This window comes from Crocuta crocuta, unplaced genomic scaffold, assembly GCF_008692635.1.
Source record: "Crocuta crocuta isolate KB4526 unplaced genomic scaffold, BGI_CrCroc_1.0 scaffold288, whole genome shotgun sequence".
Classification (NCBI taxonomy): Eukaryota; Metazoa; Chordata; class Mammalia; order Carnivora; family Hyaenidae; genus Crocuta; species Crocuta crocuta.
In genome coordinates this window covers 329,544-338,678 of record NW_027532607.1, presented here as the reverse complement: position 1 = coordinate 338,678, position 9,135 = coordinate 329,544, and the positions used below count along the sequence as shown (strand labels likewise).

The following is a 9,135-nucleotide window of genomic DNA, read 5'->3' as shown; positions in this document are numbered from 1 at the left end:
ATCCCTGGGATTGAACTCAACCCGGGAGCATTCGAACCAACCGGGTGGGGGCATGTGGGCGGGGCCAAATTCATTGTGATATTTAAGGAAATTGACCGCGGTTGAGCTAAAAGTAGAAACTAGTTTGGGGCGGTGTCCGGTGTAGGAAATACCCAGACGATGACACCGAATTTAGGCTTAAGGAAAGTTTCCCACTCAGTCTGAAGCTAGACTGAAGCCCTGTCTCTAAACAAACAGATTTTCAACAGTTGGGTAAAATACTAGCCACCTGCACAGTTCAGATGTCACAGTACCAGTCTTCACTTACACTTAATAACTCAGCCGCCCTCAATGTCAACTTGGTTACCTAAAAAGGTAACCAACTCCTGTAAATGATACCTAACAAAAATAATAAAAAATGAACACCTATTGAACACATACCGTTTGCAATGAAAGTTAAGGACTTTCCCTGCAAGACCATAATGCCTCATGAATTAGAAACTATCATTTCCATTTTACAGAGGAAAATTAAGTAGCCGATCACAGATAAAAGCATAGGTCTTAATCTTGCCAATGAGATACTTTCTGTCCCGGTCACAGTGATTGTACATATGAAAGTAAACATATAGGAGGTTTTTCTACATAACTCCTTAAAATATTTTTTCTGACTATAAAAACTCATACAAAGTCATTTTTAAAAATACATGAAAAATGGCATTTCTCACCATAGAGAGGAAGAGAAGAAAGGTAAGAGAAAAGGAAAAAAATCACCCATCATTCTATCACCTAGAGGGAATCACTGTTATATTTTGGATGATTTCTTTCCAGTCATTCTTCTGAGCAATTTTTACATAGTTCAGATTATGAATACATAAAACTTGGGTTTTTTTCCCAGTTACCATTTTAATCTGAGCATTTTCCACATTACTTAACATTTTAACATTTCTTTAAAAAATTGTTAATGTTTATCCATTTTTGAGAGAGAGAGAGAAAGAGCATGAGCAAGGGAGAGGCAGAGAGAGAGGGAGACACAAAATCTAAAGCAGGCTCCAGGCTCTGAGAGGTCAGCACAGAGCCCAACATGGGGTTCAAACTCATGAACAGTGAGAACATGACCTGAGCTGAAGTCAGACGCTCAACCCACTGATCACCCAGGCGCCTCAATATTTTTAACATTTCTGATAGCTGTGGGATATTGCGTCACATAGATACACCCTGATTTATTTAATCCTTTTCTTGGAGTTCAATGTTCAGATTGTTTTTAAGTTTTCTATATGAATAATGTTGCAGTGAACTTTTTCCCCAATATTCCTTGCTATTTTTTTCAGGAAAGAATTCCAGAAGTGGAATTGCTGGGTCAAAACATGAAGTTGTTTAAGTCTCAATAATTACACTGCCAAATTATATTCTGAGTAGACTGTACAAACGTACATTCCCATCAACCAACTAAAAACAGTGCTTACTTCATCATTTGGTAAGCTCATTTTAATGTTTTGTTTGTTAATAAAAGATCTCATGTTGGTTTCATTTTCATTTCTTTACTTGTTTTTTCCTAAATGTTTACTAATATTTTTATTTCATCTACTACATCTATTCGTGTGTTTTTTCTGACTTTTAAGTCAAAGATGCAAAACTGTTTTGCCAGCAATTATGAAGGTTGCTTAAATGGATTCCTCATAACATGAAAGATGAAATGGCAAAAAGTTTTTTACCTACCATTGTTTATACAATGGAATGTTGGAGCTGATAATAATGGGACTTTATCCCTCCACCCCCAATGACCTGAAAATATGCATTGTTTTCCCAAGATCTATACTAGGACTGTGAATAAAACAAAGTCCCTGCCCACATGGCACTCAATTATTAAAGGTCACACATTAACACAGAGACATGTTATATAAACATATTTATGTTCTATGTGTTTATATGCATGTTTTAGATATACATATATGTTTCATATATTTTTTACTATAATATACTGGAGAATGTATGGGAGAGGGGCTAGAAGAAAACAGCTCTAATTTACTAGTAAGTGTGTTTAGGAGACAAGGTTGTGATTTTAAGTGATTGAGAGAAAATATTAATTTCATAGGGCAAAACTTATTTTTTTTTAAATATAAAACTGACAATCAGGAAGAAGTTTTAATTGAGATCATGGTAATTGTCAGGGGGTTTATCAAGCTCAATTGTGGTGATCCAATAAATAAATTGCTTGTGGTGATGTTGGCTGAGTGGAGTGTTTTTTTAAATAGAAAATATCACTTGTCAATAGAATGTTATTTGTACAGGATGGAAAGTACAGAGTGCTCTTGGGAGAAACAAAGATCATTTCACCCTGAAAAATATCTTATCTGGAGACTGCTTTCCTTTTCTGAGTTAGACTTTAAGATTAGTTAAGAGCATTACTAACTAGTACTCTTGGTAGTGGTAGTTAGTATCTGCTGTGTAACTGCTGGATCTGGTACTGAATGTGTTAGATACTGTATGATAATGATCTGATCTAATTCTCATGTGAAAACATTTAAGTTTAGAGAATCTAAATGTCATAGTACACACACACCACCGTCCCCCAAGTATCACTAACTGTATCCCTCTATTACTATTATTATTATTATTATTAATTTAAGTAATCTCTATGCCCCAACATGGGACTTGAACTCATGACCTTAAGATCAAGTGTTACATGCTTTACCTCCTGAGCCAGCCAGGGACCCCTTATCCCTCTATTCTGGTCACACTTCTACACAAGAGATGTCTTCTCCTTGTCTTGAAAAACCCTGTTGCACATGTTCCTTGCCCCAGAAACAGCCCTCCCGTAAATTAACCCTTAGGAGAAACCTTAAGACACACCTTCACTTTTTCTCTAAAGCCCTCCTGAGAACCACCAGATACACAGTATTGTCATGCCCAGGGAACTGTGGGCTGTGGGCCTCTAGTGTCTTAAGATTCCAGGCATCGCAGCCCTTCCCAGGAGACTCTGACTTCCTTTTTCTCAAAATGCGTCAAAGCTCATAAGACCAATCAATATCTGGGGGAGTGCCTGGGTGCCAAGCCAGTTAAGCCTCGGACTCTTGATCTCTGCTTGGGTCATGATCTCACAGTTTGAGTTTGAGCCCCATGGTGAGGAGCCTGCTTGGGATTCTGTCTCTCTTTCTCTCTGCCCCTCCCCCGCTTGTGCGCCCACCCAGGCTGTCTCTCAAAAAATTAAATAAAACTTAAAAAAAAAAGTCCGATATCTGAATCATCCTTTTTCAAAGAGATGCAAGCAGCTCTCCAGACCCACAATATTAATATGCAGGGTTAGGCAGCCTGGCAAGTGCTTTGGGGCTTGCACTAAAGGATCATCTGGTTTCCATAGCAACATTCATTCCTTTCCATGGAGGATTCTATCATCTCTCCTGCCCACTCAGACTTTCCAGAATAAATTGATTTTTGTGACTATAGGTGTTTGTCCTTGATCCTCCAAAGAGAAAAAGACCTATTCATCCAAAAAACAAAACAAAAAAACACAGAAAGCCAAAAAAACCCCCCAAAAGCCCAATAACAACAAAATCTGACTGCAGCTAGAATGCTGCATTGCATCAGCTAGTCTTCCTTTCTTTAAAAATTCCATATCCTTTCTTCATTTTGCTCCGTTACCTAGCCTTAGCCATCATTTTGGAAAACAGGTTTCTCTGACAGAAAACAAACGGATGGCAACTCCATTTTCCTAAAACTGGCTATGATGGGGCTGTAAAATGAAATTTTCAACAAGGCTCCCTTAAGCTTGGGCCATGGGTGGCTGGCCTGTGGGTTATGATTGGAGGGGCAAGAATAAGGATCATTATCCACATATAGAGAGATGTCACAATTTTTGAAATTTCGCCTGTAGCAAGTTGTTTCCTTAGGTAAGGCATTGCTCTCCCCAGCAATATTCTCTTAAATTGCAATTGCATATACTTCTGGGAGGAGTGATATATTAGGTTACTAATGAGGAAAGAACTTGGGAAAGAGATGAGGTGGTGCAGAGGGAAGGGTATAAAAGGGGCCCTGGAGCCCACTTTTATTTGCTTCACATTGATAGCTCCTACAGGAGGGGTGGGTGCAGGTCCTTGTCACTCACATACACACGGCCACTGGAGGATGCTTTCTGACATTTACAATGCAGTGGCGAATTCCCTACACAGCACTGTTCTCTGAAACACCTGCATGCAGTCTTGTTGGAAGATCTTTGAAACCCACGCCTCGAAGTGACTAAAACACCTTTCTGTTCCCCCCTCACCACCACTCATTTAACCCTAGGGTTTCCGCAGACAAAAGGTCGTTTTGTTCTGGGGGACATGGCAAGCACCAAAAACCTGCACTGGTTAATTATATAAACTAGATGACACTGAATCAGTTCATTTCTACCTTGTTTACTATTGCCCTTAGTCTTCAAAACACGAAAAGAAATTTTTCCCCCAGTTAAATTGTTACAACTGTTAAACCAAAATGTCTATGTAACCCGAAAGTTACTCAGCCCCATTCCAATGGAATGATGCTTAAGGGTCAGTAATCTGAACATAGAATTATATCCATGCAGTCTTCAAGTCTTTGAATCAGGCCTCCACCTATAGATGTTGGTCACCCATCAGGGTAGAACAGGTGATATTGAATTTCACTATCACTTCATTGTCACTGACAGGTCATGGAGTGTGCTGGACAGGGTTCCCCAGAGAAACAGACCCAATGGATATATACTGAGATACATATACATATCCATATAAAATAAAAAGATTTATTGGCTCGCTTGTGCGGTTGTGGAGGCTTAGGGAGTCCAAAAATTTGATAAGGGAGGCTGGCAAGTTAGAGATTCAGGGAAGAGTTGCACTTCAAGTCCAAAGGCAGTGTGCCAGGAAACCAGGAAGATGTGATATTGCAGATGAATTTAGAAGGCAGTCTGCTGGAAAATTTCTTGTTGCTCCAGAGAGAATTAGCATTTTAGTCAATTCAGGCCTTTGACTGATTAGATGAGGCCCATCCACATCATGGAGAGCAATCTACTTTACTCAAAATCCATGGGTTTATTTATTTTTTTTTTTCAAAATCCATTTAAATGTAAATCTCATCTAAAAATATCCTGGTGGAAAAACATCCAGCATGTTTGACCAATTATCTGGGCACTGTGACTCAGCCAAATCGATACATAAAATTGGCCATCACTTTGGGTCACAGAGTAGCCATGTTTAACAAGAACTGATCTTGATCAAACTCTTACTCCCCACTACTCACTGTTATTTATCCTAGATACTGCTATATCCAATTCCTTACTACGTCATTATATTTTGTGCTCTCATTTGAGGTATCTAACACCCCTTTCCTCTCTGGCTCTATTCCTAGTCTCCCCTCATCCACCTTGTGGTCCCCCTAAAACACCCTCCAGCCCTAGACAATGATGTTAGTCATTTACACTTTAGGATAAATTTAGGGACACCAGCCTGGCTCAGTCACTAGGGCGTGTGACTCTTGATCTCAGGGTTGTGAGTTCAAGCCCCATGTTGGGCATTTTTTTTAAAAAAGGATAAATTTAAATCATTGTTTGCTGTCTTACCTATTTTCTCATTGTAAAAGGAAATCATGTTAAAAGGATTTCAGGATTGGGGTGCCTGGTTGGCTCAGTAGGTTAAGCATTCAACTTTGGCTCAGGTCACGATCTTGCGGTTTGTGGGTTCGAGCCCCGTGTCGGGCTCTGTGCTGACAGCTAGCTCAGAACCTGGAGCCTACTTCAGATTCTGTGTCTCCTCTCTCTGACCCTCCCCTGCTCACGCTGTCTCTCTCTCTCTCAGAAATAAATAAAAACAAAAAACAAAAAAGGATTGCAGGATCAATGAAGAGCTGAGGGAGGTATTTTTTTGAGGAAGGGAAAGAAGAAGGAAAGTGACAAACAAATGAAAACAAAGAAGGACAGCCAGATTTTGCCTAAGGCAGAAGCCAGATAAACTCCAGGGGTCTAGATAATTCATAAATGGTCTTTTCAAGGGGACACCATTGCAGTAAATCCGCTCAGTTTTCTCTCTTCCTCAGGATAGTCACTGAGGGGAGAGAGAGAGCATCTGCTTGATCCAGCTTGAGTTCTATGCTCCCTCCTGGGCCAGGGGATGGCAGGGCACTTTGTCTGACATTGGTTCCAAGCTGCATGAGCTGGAGCAACCGTGACCTGGAAAGAGAGACATGGACTTGGGGCAGCGAAATATTCGTTGTCTATTGACTATCTCTGTAAGAATTGCTCAACGGTGATGCAGAATCAGCTCCACTATAAGATAACCTTGAATATCTGTGCAAGGCACAGACAGGAATCTGCACAGACACTGTGACAGCCTGAAGCAATGTCTCAGAATCCTTCTGTTCCAGTTGGATACTAAGCACCTTAAGGGCAAGAGTTCATGGCTATCTAGAGCTTCTTTGGTACACCCACCCGCAGGACTGTGTGCATGATTCTGCTGAGTATACGCCACTTGTGAGATGCTACATAGAACTGCTTATCATGGGTATACATGCTCTAAGCAGACACACTGGAACTCAACCAGGAGGCTTATCTTTCCTAAGTGGAAAGTATTCCTCCTTGTTGGACAGATTAAAGATATTTTCCCTTGCAATCTATTTTACTTAGTAACAAACCAGTGGTATAAATACATTTGCATTACTCTCTGGCCTTGAAAATAACATGAGGTCATTGGACTGAGAACCAATGTCATCCTCTGGATCCGTTTGGTAAATCTCTTTGATTCAGAGGGACAAATTCAAAGTATCAAAAAAATGTTAAGATGCAGCCATTAAGCTCATCTAATTGTACCCCTTACTTTGTGAGAGAATACAGAAACGGGCTCAGAGAGGTTAAGGGATTTGTCAAGTGAGTTGGCAAAGAAAGAACAGGGCTAAGAACCTATGCCTCCAGGCTCCCCAGTTCATTCTAATAATTTTTGTAGTTTTTGCAAGTTAATAGATCAGAATTTAACTAGTTCTGTCTTCCCAGATAAACTCTGACCGACTGACGATTTAATTAACATCTGATTTGTTCAATAATGCAGTATGATTCTCACGTACAGTGTGAGAGTTTATAAAACTGCCCCGATCTTTTTTACTTCTGTCCCTGTCCTGCCTTCAGGCCACTTAAAAAGATTTTTATTCTCAATTTTAAACCACTAAGCATGCCCAGCTCTTCAAATTCTTTTCCTTTGCTCATGCTGGAAAAACTTTTTTTTTCCTAATTATCTGTGAGAAATGAAAGATAACAAATCCTGTTGTTTTTCTGTGTCTTGTGTAAATATGGAGAAAATTTAAGCTAGTAGGGCAGGGGCAATAAAAGCATCAACGAAACCGTTAGGCAGAATCTCAACCTTGCGGGGTGCGGCTGCTGTTACTATCATTTATTTTCTCTTTATCCTCTATTCTTTTTTAAAGAATTCTTTTTGAGTAGGTTCCATGCTCAATGTGGGGCCTGAACTCACAACTTTGAGATCAAGAGTCACTCTACCAGCAAAGCCGACCAGGCGCCCCTATTATCTTCTATTCTGAGATTCCAGCGAGGAAATGCTATAGTAGGTATATCGAGGTGAAAAAATTAAGAATTTAGGGCACACTTCATTCAAATTCTACCTATAGTCTAAAATGAAACAACCCTGGGGAATGACAAAGATTGTTAAAAACCTTACCTTTATAGATAAATATACTTAATAGTTACGATAGACCATAAAGTTATAGAAATAATCACAATTCACTTTCAAATTTGATGAAATTAGTTTTCCAGGCGACACATCAGCTAAGTATAAAGTCCAACGCTGATAGTTTCCAGGCACTAGGTAAACGAGCTCGCCTACAGAGAAAAGCTTGAATTAACACAGAACTTGAATTCAGAACCAACTGTACCCGCGCGGAGAGCTCTCAGGCACATTCACCCATTTCAGGGGATCTGGACGCAGAAAGGCCATTACTGCGCAAGCGGCAGCGGGCAAAGAGAAACAAGGCTAAGTCATTAAAGCATCAAAGGCCTTGCGGCACAAACGGCCAGATGGGACAAGATTCGCAAAAGAAGCCGTTGAGACATCGGAGAGCGACAGGTCCTCGAAAGAAACACGGAGTCACTGCACCCACAGCTGCCGCTTAAGATGGCGTCACCTCCCCGCCCTCGCTAGGCGGCCGTCGAGCCCNCGGGCACTCCGAAGTCCAGATGGCTCCAGGGGAGGGGGAGTGAGTCCGAGCGAATGGGGAGTCGGAGGGGGCGGCAAGCCGGAGAAGGGCATGAGGGTGAGAAGGGGGAGCGGTGGCAGGGGATTAAGCCCTCCTCGGAAACTCCATCCCCCTGAGGAAGCTCTAGGGGAGGTGACCCCTCACCACCCACCCGCGCCTCCTGGGTCTCCCTTGATTCCCCCTTTCCATCCCTTGGGTCTTGTTACCCGCCTCCCCCAAGGCAGCCGCCCGATTGTGGTCGTCCCAGCCCCGTCGGACCGGCTCTGGGGTGTTCTCCGCACTCGAGGGCTTAGTAGATGCAGCCGCTGAAATAACTGCGGGGGATCCGTCTGCTGCATTGGGGCGAGGGCTTTGGGAAGGATCATTAGGGACCCGTTTCTGCTTCTTCAGAGTGACTTGTCTTGGGAAAGGGCGAGGGGACTCAAGTGACTTTTAGTGTGAAACCCCAGCTCTCTAGGGGACCTGTCACTGTCGGGTCAGGCAGGAATGTCTTCAGCTTGGAATGGAGATGCATTTGGGGAGTCGCGTTTTGTGTTTATGAATGACAGTCGCTCTGAATGCAGCGGCATATGTGGTAGTTTCAGGGTTTTAAATTTTACTTCCTCCTTTAGCCTCTGAAGATCGCGGTGTAGTATGGGTTTGGCAAAGGGGAGATCGGGCTGGTACAGTGCTCCACTGCAGTGTGCGTCGAGCTAAAAACCCTTTGAGGGGATGGATCCTGCCCAGAGATTACACTGGTCATAAACCTGGGGACATTAACTGCGTCATTGGGGATAAGGATGTGCTTGGCTGATTGAGTTATACTGGAATATTTGAACAAGTTTGCATAGATCTATGCATGCATGCAAATGTCCTATCTGAAAGAAATTGTCAGTCATGAGATTATGGAGTGAGAAGAGACCTTAAAGGTCATTTAACTTGACCTCTTTCTCTTCCTTCCTCCCCCCCCCA

General features: G+C 41.9%; 1 protein-coding gene across 1 annotated transcript in view; it reads left to right on the top strand.

Annotated features, from left to right (window-relative positions):
* The window catches only part of NSF (N-ethylmaleimide sensitive factor, vesicle fusing ATPase), a 344,592-nt gene that overhangs the window by 198,749 nt on the left and 136,708 nt on the right, over positions 1–9,135 (top strand). The gene's annotated exons all lie outside the window — the stretch shown is intronic.